We start from the raw sequence: 15374 nt of genomic DNA on the forward strand, positions 1-15374 counted from the left end.
CTTTGCAGTAGAAGCACTCAGTTTCAGGCTTTGGTCTAGACTTGGGTTCTTTCACTTGAGCAGCAACTTGCTTGCCATTCTTCTTGAAGTTCCCTTTCCTTCCCTTTGTCCCTTTACTTGAAACTAGTGGTTTTGTTTACCAGCAACACTTGATGCTTTTCTTGATTTCTACCTTCGTCGATTTCAGCATCACAAAGAGCTTGGGAATCGTTTCCATTATCCCTTGCATATTATAGTTCATCATGAAGTTCTACTAACTTGGTGATGGTGACTAGAGAATTCTGCCAATCACTATATTAGCATGGTGCACTAAACTATCTGAGTACCCAAACAATCTGAGTACATGCTCACTGCTTCAGCTATTCTCCTCCATCTTTTAGCTATAGAACTTGTTCGAGACTTCATATCTCTCAACTCCTGGAACATCTCATATGGTCCATGACGTTCAAAACGTCTTTGAAGTACCGATTCTAAGCTGTTTGAGCATGGTGCACTAAACTATCAAGTAGTCATCATATTGAGCTAGCCAAACGTTCATAACATCTGCATCTGCTCCTACAATAGGTTTGTCACCTAGCGGTGCATCAAGGACATAATTCTTCTATGCTGTAATGAGGATAAACCTCGGATCATGGATCCAATCTGCATCATTGCTACTAACATCTTTCAACTTAGTTTTCTCTAGGAACATATCAAAAATAAAACAGGGGAGCTAAACGCGAGCTATTGATCTACAACATAGATATGCTAATACTACCAAGACTAAGTTCATGATAAATTTAATATCAATTAATCATATTACTTAAGAACCCCCACTTAGATAGACATCCCTCTAATCCTCTAAGTGATCACGTGATCCATATGAACTAAACCATGTCCGATCATCACGTGAGATGGAGTAGTTTCAATGGTGAACATCACTATGTTGATCATATCTACTATATGATTCATGCTCGACCTTTCAGTCTCAGTGTTCCGAGGCCATATCTGTTATATGCTAGGCTCGTCAAGTTTAACCTGAGTATTCCGTGTGTGCAACTGTTTTGCACCCGTTGTATTTGAATGTACAGCCTATACACCCGATTATCACGTGGTGTCTCAGCACGAAGAACTTTCGCAATGGTGCATACTCATGGAGAACACTTGTACCTTGCTAATTAGTGAGAGATCATCTTATAAAGCTACCGTCGAACTAAGCAAAATAAGATGTATAAAAGATAAACATCACATGCAATCAAAATATGTGAGATGATATGGCCATCATCATCTTGTGCCTTTGATCTCCATCTCCAAAGCATCGTTATGATTTCCATCGTCACCGGCATGACACCATGATCTCCATCATCTTGATTGATATCAATGTGTCGTCACATGGTCGTCTCGCCAACTATTGCTCTTGCAACTATTGCTATCACATAGCGATAAAGTAAAGCAATTATTTGGCGCTTGCATCTTATGCAATAAAGAGACAACCATAAGGCTTCTGCCAGTTGCCGATAACTTCAACAAAACATGATCATCTTATACAACAACCTATATCTCATCACGTCATGACCATATCACATCACAACATGCCTGCAAAAACAAGTTAATGTCCTCTACTTTGTTGTCGCAAGTTTTACGTGGCTACTACGGGCTGAGAAAGAACCGTTCTTACCTACGCATCAAAACCACAATGATAATTGTCAAGTTAGTGCTGTTTTAACCTTCTCAAGGACTGGGCGTAGCCACACTCGGTTAAACTAAAGTTGGAGAAACTGACACCCGCTAGTCACCTGTGTGCATAGCACGGCGGTAAAACCAGTCTCGCGTAAGCGTACGCGTAATGTCGGTTCGGGCCGCTTCATCTAACAATACCGCTGAACCAAAGTATGACATGCTGTTAAGCAGTATGACTTGTATCGCCCACAACTCACTTGTGTTCTACTCGTGCATATGACATCTATGCATAAAACCTGGCTCGGATGCCACTGTTGGGGGACGTAGTAATTTCAAAAAATTTCCTGCGCACACGCAAGATCATGGAGATGCATAGCAACGAGAGGGGAGAGTGTGTCCATGTACCCTCGTAGACCGAAAGCGGAAGCGTTAGCACAACGCGGTTGATGTAGTCGTACGTCTTCACGATCCGACCGATCAAGTACCGAACGCACGGCACATCCGAGTTCTGCACACATTCAACTCGATGACGTCCCTCGAACTCCGATCCTGCCGACTGTTGAGGGAGAGTTTCGTCAGCACGACGGCGTGGTGACGATGATGATGTTCTACCGACGCCGGGCTTCTCCTAAGCACCGCTACGATATGATCGAGGTGGATGGGGCACCGCACACGGCTAAGAGATCAAGAGATCAATTGTTGTGTCTATGGGGTGCCCCTGGCCACGTATATAAAGGAGTGGAGGAGGGGAGGGGCCGGCCCTCTCTATGGCGCGCCCTAGGGGAGTCCTACTCCCACCAGGAGGAGGATTCCCCCTTTCCTAGTAGAACTCGGAGCCCTTCCAAGTAGTAGGAGTAGGAGAGAAGGAAAGGGAAAAGAGAAGAGAAGGAAGGAGGGGCGCAGCCCCTCCCCCTAGTCCAATTCGGACTAGGCCTTGGGGGGGCACGCGGCCTGCCTCTCTCTCTTTCCGTTAAAGCCCAATAAGGCCCATACACTCCCCGACGAATTCCCGTAATTCCCCGATAGTACGATAAATACCCGAATTACTCGGAGCCTTTGCGATGTCCGAATATAGTCGTCCACTATATCGATCTTTACGTCTCGACCATTTCGAGACTCCTCGTCATGTCCCCGATCTCATCCGGGACTCCGAACTACCTTCGGTACATCAAAACACATAAACTCATAATATAACTGTCATCGAACTTTAAGCATGCGGACCCTACGGGTTCAAGAACTATGTAGACATGACCGAGACACGTCTTCGGTCAATAACCAATAGCGGAACCTGGATGCTCATATTGGCTCCTACATATTCTACAAAGATTTTTATTGGTCAAACCGCATAACAACATATGTTGTTCCCTTTGTCATCGGTATGTTACTTGCCCGAGATTCGATCGTCGGTATCTCAATACCTAGTTCAATCTCATTACTGGCAAGTCTCTTTACTCGTTCCATAATACATCATCCCGCAACTAACTCATTGCTTGCAATGCTTTCAAGGCTTATAGTGATGTGCATTATCGAGTGGGCCCAGAGATACCTCTCCGACAATCGGAGTGACAAATCCTAATCTCGAAATACGCCAACCCAACAAGTACCTTTGGAGACACCTGTAGAGCACCTTTATAATCACCCAGTTACGTTGTGACGTTTGGTGGCACACAAAGTGTTCCTCCGGTAAACGGGAGTTGCATAATCTCATAGTCATAGGAACATGTATAAGTCATGAAGAAAGCAATAGCAACAAACTAAATGATCAAGTTCTAGGCTAACGGAATAGGTCAAGTCAATCACATCATTCTCCTAATGATGTGATCCCGTTAATCAAATGACAACTCTTGTCTATGGTTAGGAAACATAACCATCTTTGATCAACGAGCTAGTCAAGTAGAGGCATACTAGTGACACTCTGTTTGTCTATGTATTCACACATGTATTATGTTTCCGGTTAATACAATTCTAGCATGAATAATAAACATTTATCATGATATAAGGAAATAAATAATAACTTTATTATCGCCTCTAGGGCATATTTGCTTCACTTTCATCCAGGAGTTAAACCAGCATATTCGCCGCCAAGAGAATCAGATGTGCGCAGGCATGATAGATCTGAAGAAGGCAATGACAAGGATCACGGAGCTTGAAGAAGAACTCAAGGCTATTCGTGAAGATTATGAGGAGGAAATCATCGTACTAGTGGAGAAGAATGACGACCTAACAAGGAAGCTAGGAGTATTCATGGGAGACCCCGCGCCAGGAGGAGAAGATGACGAACCCAAGGAGATTCGTTCTGAAGACTATATCATCATCGACGACACTGACTCGGACCCCGACGATAGCGATGATGACTATGTTGATGAAGCTGGAGCAGATATCATGGAGTTTTCGACCGATCAATTTTTCTAGTCGACCACCAAAACAATAGTAGTATTCCACCATGTATATAGTATAGTCCGAGCACTTTTGTAACGGTAGTTCTAGACCGATTGTATGCCTTACTTTATTGATTGAGTGATATGTTTGTGTTTGTCTCATGTGCATATGGGTAGTGTTTTCTCACTAGACCTCATGCTATTCTATTCCTCTTCCCGCTAAACCGTCAGATGCCTCTGAGATGTGATCTCGGATTTACCTTTCCACCGGAGCTCACTCAGTTGATAAAGCAGCAGAATACCTTGATGTAGTTGTTAGTTCAGAACCATGGCAACAATAACAATAACAACAACAACAACAACAACAACAACAAAAACCCACCACCACCACCCCCAGTTGACAACTTAGCTCGTTTTCTGAGGTTGCACCCGCCGGTGTTCTCTAGTAGCACCGAGCCGATAGTGGCAGATGATTGGCTCCGCAGGATTGGAAGGGAGTTAACCACTGCAGGATGCACGGATGCTGAGAAAGTGCGTTTTGCCGCACACCAATTGGATGGACCAGCCGCCTCACGGTGGGAGAATTACACTGTCACCTATCCTATAGCCACTGTTACATGGGACCAGTTCCAGCAGGCCTTTTGCACTGCCCATGTATCAACATGAGCTATGGCCATGAAGAAGCGTGAGTTTCGCAACTTACGCCAAGGAGGACAAACTGTTGGCCCGTAAGTTGATGACTTTAGTAAGCTAGCACGTTATGCCCCAGATGACGTCGCTACATATGCAGCCAAGAAGGAGAAGTTTTTGGAAGGACTGAATGATGAGCTGAGCATGCAGTTGATGGTGGCAAATTTCAATAACTACCAGCAGTTGGTAGATAGAGTTCTCATGATTGAAGGGAAGCAGCAGCAGATTGATAACCGCAAGAGGAAGTATGGACAAGGGAAGTATAATTCTGGAGCTCAGCAAAGACCATGTTTTACCCCGAACTCGGCAGGACCCCTTCAGCATAACCATGGAGGTCACAATCACCCTGCAGGGAGTTCGCACAACCATAGTGGCTCCAAGAACGTGAATGGTAATGGAAGAAGCAACGGACAGAACCATTCCAACCCAGCAACGCCCTCCAAGAAAGATCTAAGCAATGTTACTTGCTACAAGTGCCAGAAGACTGGACATTACGCCAATGAATGTCCTGAAGCTAAGAATGGAAACGACAATGGAAGTTCTGGGAAGAAGCCCAACCCTTTCAACAGGGGGCAAGTGAACCACATTAACGTGGAGGAGATTGAAGCCCAGCCAGATGCAGTAATAGGTAAGTTTTTGGCTAAGTCATTTACTATAGTTGTTCTTTTCGATATTGGTGCATCGCATTCATACGTATCAAGGGGATTTGTGGATAAGTATAAGTTGCCCACTAGAGTTCTTAAGACCCATGCTAGTAACCTCACCTGGAGCTGAGTATATGGCAAGCAGTGGATGTTTTCAGTGGCCATTAACCATAGGGAGTCATGTTTTCCCCTATGACTTGATAATTTTGGAATGGCAAGGTTTGGATGTGATTCTGGGTATGGATTGGCTATTGATGTATGGAGGAAACATCAACTGCGCCAGTAAGTCAATTTTTCTCACCACCCCAGAAGGAAGAAGGATCAAGTATGTATCTCAGCATGTGCCGATTAGGACTCAAGTAAATTCCTTATCAGGAGTTGTACAGGAGGAAGTACTAGTGGTGAAGGATTTCCCGGATGTATTTCCCGAAGAGTTGCCAGGCATGCCACAAGATAGAGACATCGAGTTCTTGATTGAGTTTTTGCCAAGCACAGTGCCAATATCTAAGAGGCCGTACATGATGCCCGCATAGGATTTAGAGGAAATTAAGAAGCAGATTAAGGAGTTATTGGATAAAGGATATATTCACCCAAGTTCGTCACCTTCGGGATCGCCAGTACTTCTAGTGGAGAAGAAGGATGGATCATTAAGGATGGTTGTTCATTATCGAGGATTGAATCAGGTGACGATCAAGAACTAGTACCCACTGCCTATGATCAATGATTGTTTGATCAGCTGCAAGGATCTAAGGTGTTTTCCAAGATCGATCTGCGATTAGGGTACCACCAACTGAAGATTTGAGAGCAGGATATACCTAAGACAACTTTTACCACAAGGTACGGGCTATATGAGTATACCGTTATGTCATTTGGCCTGACTAACGCACCTGCCTATTTTATGAACATGATGAACAAGGTGTTTATGGAGTTTTTGGATAAGTTCATTGTGGTGTTCATAGATGATATTCTGGTTTACTCGAAGAATGAACAGGAGCATAAAGAACATTTGCGTTTGGTACTTGGGAAGCTCAGCGAACATCAGCTATACGCCAAGTTCAGCAAGTGCGAGTTTTGGTTGAAGGAAGTTGGATTCCTTGGATATGTTATATCCGGAGAAGGAATAGCAGTAGACCCCACCAAAGTTGTCACTGTAACAAATTGGGAGGCACCCACGTCAGTTGGAGAGATCCGGAGTTTTCTTGGACTCGCAGAATACTACCGGAGGTTCATTGAGAATTTCTCCAAGATTGCAAAGCCTATGATTGAGTTGTTGAAGAAGGACACCAAGTTCAAATGGACTGAGGAATGTGAGGCTAGTTTTCTGGAGTTAAAGAAACGCTTGGTTACATCACCAGTGTTGATCCTGCCAGATCAACGCAAGGATTATGAAGTGTATTGCGATGCCTCTCGTCGAGGACGTGGAGCAGTGCTTATGCAGGAAGGAAGAGTTGTTTCATATGCCTCATGACAGCTTAAACCCCATGAGTTAAGTTATGCCACGCATGATTTGGAGTTAGTAGCCGTAGTACAAGCCTTGAAACCTTGGAGACATTTTCTCATCGGAAACCATTGTGAAGTATACACGGATCGCAAGAGTTTGAAGTATATCTTCACGCAGAAGGAGTTGAATCTCAGACAGAGGAGATGGTTGGAACTCATTAAGGATTATGATATGAAGTTGCATTATCATCCCGGAAAGGCTAACGTAGTAGCCGATGCGTTGAGCCGCAAGAGTCATGTCAATACACTCATGACCCGAGAGTTACCTAAGGAGTTAGCAGAAGACCTTCGGGAGCTATGTTTGGAAATAGTTTCGAGAGGTTATGTAGCATCTTTGGAGATTCAATCTACCTTGATGGATAAGATCAGAGAAGCTCAGAATACGGACAAGGAGATAGCCAAGATTAAGGAAAGGATGAGCAAAGGAAAGGCCAAAGGATTTCGTGAGGATGAGCACGATACCTTATGGTTTGAGGACCGCGTATATGTGTCAAATGATCAGGAGATCAAGAAGCTAATTTTGCAGGAGGCCCATGATTCGCCATATTCAATTCACCCAGGAAATACCAAGATGTATCTGGATTTGAAGGATAGTTTCTTGTGGACCAGAATGAAGAAGGATATTGCGGAGTATGTAGCAATTTGTGATGTATGTTAGAGAGTGAAGGCAGAACATCAGAAGCCAGCAGGATTGCTATAGCCATTGCCGATACTCGAAAGGAAGTGGGATAAGCTAGGCATGGATTTTATCACGGGATTACCCAGGACTCGTTCAGGCTATGACTCGATATGGGTTGTAGTTGATCATTTGACGAAAGTAGGTCATTTCATCCCAGTGAAGACCACTTACACCAGTGCTAAGTTGGCAAAGATATACATGACCAGGATCGTATATTTGCATGGAGCTCCAAGGACCATTGTATCAGTTGCATGAAACCTTGGGAACCAGGCTAGAGTTCAGTACAGCTTTTGACACGCGGATAGATGGACAGACTGAGATTGTCAATCAGATTCTGGAGGACATGTTGAGATCTTGTGCACTAGATTATGGATCTAGTTGGGACGATAATTTGCCTTATGCAGAGTTCTCTTACAACAACAGCTACCAAGCCAGTTTGAAGATGGCCCCTTTCAAAGCATTGTACGGAAGGAGGTGCAGGACACCATTGTTGTGGGATGAGGTCGGAGACCGACAATTGTTTGGACCCGATTTGATTAAAGAATCTGAAGAGAAGGTTAAGCTGATTCGCGATAGACTCAAGGTAGCCCAGTCCTGGCAGAAGAGTTATGTGGATTCTAAACGCAAGGAGACAGTTTACAAAGTCGGAGACAAAGTGTATCTTCGTGTATCTCTAGTTCGAGGAGTGAAGCGCTTTGGAGTTAAGGGAAAGTTAGCACCATGTTTTGTGGGACCATACAAGGTTTTGGAACGTATGGGAGAAGTTGCTTACAAAATGGAATTGCCCGAAGGATTGTCAAGAGTTCACGATGTGTTCCACGCTTCCCAGTTGAAGAAGTGCCACGCAGAGATGGCTGATATCCCTCTGAGAGATACATTTCCACTGGAAGCAATACAGTTGGATAGCGATTTGACCTACGAGGAAAAGCCAGTCAAGATTCTTGAGTTTGCCAGCCGAGTCACGCGCAGCAAAGTTATCAAGTTTTGCAAGGTTCAGTGGAGTCACCATACCAAAGATGAAGCCACCTGGGAACGAGAGAAAGACCTACAAAAAGATCACCCTCACCTATTTTCAAGCCAACGCGAATCTTGAGGGCGAGATTCATCTTAAGGGGGGTAGGTTTGTAGCATCCCAAAATTTCAATTTGGAATGTTATACATTAGATCATCATTGCATATCATATTTTATTGCATTTTGGCTAGATCCTAGAAATTCTACGCAACTCAAGGACCCACGAAGAGAGTTGGGAATTTCGTTATTTTCATATTTGAGTTTTTCTCAAATTTTGAAAAGAGGATCGTTTGATTTTAATTATTTTCTCTTCAAATATTTATTTTACAAAAATAAAAGAGAGAGGATAAATGACTTCCTCAAAATAAAGAAATATTGGAGATTTAATATTAAAATGAAATAAGATTTTTATTCGGAGTTTTATTGGTATTTTAGTTGAATTAGGAAAAATTGCGTTTTTCAAAATTTTATTTTAGGCCCAAATAAATGTTCACCTTGTCCGGCATATTTTTAGAGGACGGGGAAAATTTATTTCGGGATTTTTGAAGTCCGTTTAGTATTTCTTTTATTTCTTTTTCTGCACGTCGGAATTATTTAAAAAAAAGAAACCGACTCCGGGCCGTACCCGAGCGGGACTCCGCTCGGGGGGGGGGGGGCTTTATAAGCCGCGCCGGCCGAGCCCCGAAGCCGACCACCCCCGCCGCCGCAGCCCACCCGCGCCCCGCCAACCCTAGCGCCACCGCCCGCCGCCGCCGCCTCGCCGACCCACCGGAGGTAGTCGCCGCCGCCGCCTCGGTTTTCGCGAGAAAAACCGATCGTTTTTTTCGAAAACCTTAGATCTGTTTTTTTAGATTCCGTTTGGTTTTTTCGTTTAGCTATGTAGCGGACGTTCATCCATACGTTTGTTTAAACGAACGGTTTTCGTCCGTTAGCCACAGATAGCGAACGTTCTTTCGTTAGTCTGTTCGTCAGTTTTTCTTTTTCTTGGATTTATCATGATTATTTTTGATCGCGATTTCTGGTCTGATTTCCGTTTTAGTTTTCTTTTCGCTCGTTTATCGGAATCAGGTGATTCAAGTGCCTAGAGTTTCGTCTCGAAGCCCTCTTTCTGTTTAACCAACTTAAACAAGTTTTTGCTACTATAAATTTGAGTTTAGTCCAGATTAGTAATCGGAGCTTGTTTCTTTCGCAGTTTGAGTTTCGTTGCTTCGTTTGATTTGATTCTTTTTACAAATCGGAGTTCTTAAGTTGAAATTTTTGGTTAGATCTTCTTATTTGAGTTTTACCCGTCCTTCTTGCTAGATTGCTTATTGTATGCTTGTTTGTTTGCGTTAGAGTACCCGGAGTGCGAAGCGTGCTACTACGAGTCTCTAGGTTTCGCAGATCGTCAGCAAGGCAAGTAACACTTTGATCATACCTCTTTACTACCCAGTTTTTATTGCATTAGATCAACCCTCAAACAATTGCATGGTTAGGATCTGAATAGGTAGTACCTATTCACCTATTTTTATTATCAAACCTTTGGGAGTTACTTCTACGTTGATTATATTGCTATGCTATACTAGTAGACGTGGTTTGGATTTGAGTGTATCCATGACAGATGTGAGATGTTAATTTAATGGTTAACTTAAGGTGGCAACTTTATACACATCTGGGTGGATTGAGGGACCTGGGGAACCCAGTGATTGCCTGTATTTTTGGAAATCCTGGGGTACCGTGTGATTTTCCTATGGACCGCCACCCAGGCTCAAAGGGATCATAAGATTATTCATGCTGGAAACTTCCGTGTGCAACCACATGCCATTATGGGCTCTGGCATAGTTGAGTAAGTTGTGGGAAACCTTTCCATGATGGTCTAGCAGATGTAGGGGATTGTAGGTGTACCGGCCTATCTATCGGTTAAGGGGACCTCTTCAGAAAGACTGTGTCTCGGTCATCCGTTTCTCAAACATTATGTAGTGCGAGAAATCCAACGGAGGAGACCGAGTCTTGTGGGGAAAAGTGCACAAACCTCTGCGGAGTGTAGAAACTAATCATGGTTAGCCGTGTCCTCGGTTATGGACATCTTGAGTATCTAGTTCTTGGATTATCATGTGGATCTCATCACTCTTAAATATAATTTGATTGGTTTATTAATTACTTTTAATTGGGATTGAGATGGGGTTTAGCATTCTCAATGTTTTCAACAAACTTTGTAGCTAAACAAAATATATTCCTTTGTAGTAGGGACAAATTGGCTTTTCGCAAAACCTATTAACCATACAGCCTCCACCAGCCATATATGCATCTAGTAAGAGCTTTACTATGTTCATTACTCTCTTGTGTTACACTGCCAGCATATTCCATGTGTTGACCCGTTTCGGGCTGCAACGTATCATGTGGCAGACTTTTCAGACGACGAGTAATGAGCCTTAGGTCATGGTCTTTCACTTAGTGATGCCGTTGGAGTTGATGGACTCACTTTATCTTCCAAGCCTTCCCCTGTTATCATATTAGATGGACTTAAGCCATATTTGTTGTAATAAGTTCTCTTTTGAGACATTCTATGTAATAAGTGTGTGATTGCTACTCTATTATAAATCCTCAAGTACTGTGTGTGTCAGAATTACCGATCCAGGGATGACACTGATGCACAGAGATCGGACTGTTTGAGGTCTGGTCGCTACAAGATGGTATCAGAGCACACGCTGACTGTAGGACACGACTTTGCCTAAAAAGTGCTTGGGACTTTATTCATAAGAGCCGTTTCTTTGAAAAAATATTTTGATAGACATTAGCCCCCAAGTGCCAAGTGTTGTTGCTTGCAAAGGACTTGGGACTTATATTGTTTTAATCTGCCATGAAATATATTTGATAAATCTGTGCTGTATGTAGGCTGCGACTGCTGAACTGGAATCTCAACTGAACGATGCCAAGACCGGCTGGCGGCTCAAGAAAATGAAACCCGGAAGGCTGAGTTGAAATTCTAGTGTAGTGTGACAGAATCGGAAAAGTTGAAGACCAGCTTTGAGGCAGAGAAAAAGACTTGGGTTGAAGAAAAGACTGCCTTAACGCAGTGGGCCGAGAAAGCAGAAACAACTCTGCAGGAGGTGACCACTAAGCTCTCTGGCTTAAAACACCATGTGTCTTAGATGGTTTATGCTATCTTCGGTGAGTTGCCTTGTTATTCATCCAAAGCGAGTACTTGACGCCATAATGTAAGCCGCCATTTAACCAATATGTAACTTACTCAGGTCCCAGGAGCAGCAACCTTAGCCAAGACACACTTGTGAAGCTCAAGGTGGTTTATACTCTTGTTGAGCAATTATATACAACGTACATTGGCTACCATCTCCTCGGCTAATCAAGGACCCAACCTGTTAAGCGATGTGCTGAAGAAATTATCCATCTTGCCCACCAGAATCCAAGATATAAAGCGGTCTTGTGCAAGAGCCAGCACTGTGACGGCCTTGAGCCGTGCTAAAGCGTGGGTACCAGAATTAGACCCGACAGATGTGGCCAGTGGGTATCCTAGCTTAAAGGAAGATGGAACCTCTTTCGATCAGCAAGACTTTGCCACCTGTGTCAAAGAGATTCGTCCTCATGCAACAATCATCGCTGAAGAGACCAATCTTTCCAAATATCAGCCGGCTTACGATGTGGATAATCAGAAGATGCATACGCCTGCGTACAAAGTGATGGACTTAATTCCGCCGATTCGTAAGCACACTTTCGCCACTGATATTGACCCGTCCAATCTGATTGACGACGAAGCTGAATTCTTCACCTTGCGTGGCTTTGACTAGTTGAAACCAAACTTCCAAACGGCAGCGGAGGAAGAAGAATCGGCAGGGGATAAACCGGAGGCCTCTCGTCAGCAAGATGAAGAAGAGTGAACCTCCAGGCGGTGTAAAGACTTAAGCTTTGACAAAACACTTGACCTCATGTTGGCTCATGGAGCTATGTAATAGGGAAGTTAAAACTTGAATTGGGCATGCCATCATGCACATTTTCTGTTTTCCGTAACATTAATGATCCACCGGTTTAAGAAACCACTCTTTGTATGATAGTCTTTGACTTATGCAAATTTGAATTATTATGATCCTGCACACAAAGAAAACACAAGGGCCTTGGCGGCTTACCGCCGGGCTGGTCATGATACCCAATGAAAGCCACTTGGGACGAATAGTCCATAACCAGGGCCGGTCTGATAACTGCTAAGGAAAACAACATATGTAACACCCCGGATGGAACTTTCCAATTTGTACTCCAACTCTTGTCGTTTCCGGCGTTAAATTATATTTATTTCCTCGGGTTCGGGTCTTTGTATCCTTGTGTTGTTGTCATTGTCATGCATCCCATATCATGTCATCATGTGCATTGCATTTACATACGTGTTCGTCTCATGCATTCGAGCATTTTCCCCGTTGTCTGTTTTGCATTCCGGCGTTTCGTTCTCCTCCGGTGGTCATTTCTAGCTTTCTTCGTGTGTGGGGATTAAACATTTCCGGATTGGACCTAGACTTGCCAAGCGGCCTTGGTTTACTACCAGTAGACCGCTTGTCAAGTTTCGTATCATTTGGTTTTCGTTTGATACTCCAACGGTTAACCGAGGGACCGAAAAGGCCTCGTGTGTGTTGCAGCCCAACACCCTTCCAATTTTGCCCAAAACCCCCCTAACTCTGCTCCATCATCTAGAGCGTTCGATCATGATCACGTGGCCGAAAACTGCACCTCATTTTGACTCTCCTAGCTCCCTCTACCTATAAAACTAGCCCTTCCTCTGAAATTCCGGATCCCCCTCTCCTCGAAACCCTAAATCCCAGATCCGCGCCGGCCGGACGCGTCTGCTCCGCCGCCCGTGCCCACTCCCAGGCCGCCACGTGTCCCGCCGCCGCCTGTCCCGCCGCCGGCCCAGGAGTTCCGTCCCCGGCCCCCGCGGGCCCATCCGCCGCCCCGCGCCTCCCTGCTCCCCGCCGCCGTGCGCCGCCTCCTCCTCCGAGCCGCAGCCGCCTACGCGCGCCGCCGCCGCCGCCTCCGCCCGCCAGCCGCCGCCACCGCGCCGCGCCGCCACCACCAGCCGCCGCCACCGCGCCGCGCCGCCGCGCCCGCCGCCGCCTCACGCCGGCCGACCCCGCGCCGCAGAGCCGCCGCCCGGCCACCCTCGCCGGATCCATCCTCGATTCACGTGCGTGAACAGTAAACCCTAGGTGAAATTTGTCTAAGTCCCGAAATTTGCTGATCCAAGTGCCCCTGTTCATAGCTCCGTAACTTTGCATCCGTAGCTCCGATTCATGCATATAGCATATCAAAATGTTCATATCAGAGAGTACATCATTTCATTCCATTGCATCATTTTCATTTGAGTTCATCTTGATGCCCGGAATGCTGTTAGAAGAGGGCTACTTGAGATTATTGTCAGATCTGCTACTCCGTTTAGCTTTTTGTCATTTTTTGCCATGATTAATGTGTGCATGATATGCCCATGAGTTCTACATATGTTTTGTTTAGGGTTTTGTCATCTTTTCAGAGGTGCAACCCATGTATTTTTGTGATGTGTGTGGTGACTAGTGCAAGCTTGCAAAGTGGTGCACTTGCTAATTCTGTTTTCAGGGACTTAGTAATTTCTCTAAGTCCTGGAGCTGTTTATCTCTTGATGCCATATGTTCATGTTGTTTCCTAGTGATCCGTGCCTCTTTTAAGGATGATCAGTAAGGATTTTTTGTTAATATTGTAGTGCTCTATCCATCCATGTCTTTTTTTGCAATTTTGCAGCAACCTAGCTTGAGTTAATCGAGCTCTACCTTGTCAACTTGTTTGCGATTTTGCCGGTGATGTTGTAGTTGATCCGTGCTTGCTATGCTATTGTTCTTGCCATGTCTAGCTTGCATTTTGTGCCTTCTTGATGGATGTATGCTTGTCTTTCCATGACTTTCACCATAGTGAGTGCATCGAGCTCGTAAACATGCCTACTTGAGATATGTTTCAGCATGTGTCAGTTTTCACTAAGTCTAAAAACTGATTATGTTTTTGCTATGTTCACATGCTTGCAATTGTATTTTCTGATCCCTTTTGGCTCAAGGTCACTAAGGGAATTTTGTTAAGCTCTTTGAGTAGCTTCATGTCATGCTTTAATTTTCCATGTTCAGGTCCTGTAGCATATAGTTTTGTTGCTCCGAAGAGGGCTACCTGATCTGAAATTCTAAAAAAGTGTTAATTTCACAAAGTCTGAGATCTGTTTGCCATTTGCATTTTTGCCATGTTTGTTTGAACCTGTTAATGGATGAATTGGCCGTAGCTCAGTGCTAGACTTTTGCTAAGCATCTTGAATAGCAACCCTGCCATGTATTTTGTTGTCATGTTTGGTTGCTGTAGCATGTTCATCTCATTGCATTTAGATGCCTACTTGCTGTAAATCGCAGACCGGTGTCATTTTTGAATCGCTTGCCATTTCCAAACCGTAACTCCGATTCCAGCATTCTTTATATCATTTTCAAGCAATTTCATCTCATATTTCCAGTGGAAGACTTGGATTTCCAAGTTGAGGCCGGCTTCATCTATTTCCTATCATATCTTGCATTTCGCATCCCGCATCGCATCCTACATAGCATACCATCTTTGCATTGCGTTGTTTGAGTTTGCACGTGGTTGATTGTATTGTTGCTTGTTTGTCTTGTTTTGGGTAGAGCTGGGAGACAAGTTCGCTAACGAGGAGCCCATTGAGTTTGCTTTCAAGGATCCAGTCAACTCTGACAACTGTGCAGGCAAGATGATCATACCCTCGAAATCACTACTATCTTTGCTATGCTAGTTTGCTCACTCTTTTGCTATGC

This window comes from Triticum urartu, chromosome 3A (assembly GCF_056163025.1).
Source record: "Triticum urartu cultivar PI428250 chromosome 3A, HENAU_Tu73, whole genome shotgun sequence".
NCBI lineage: Eukaryota > Viridiplantae > Streptophyta > Magnoliopsida > Poales > Poaceae > Triticum > Triticum urartu.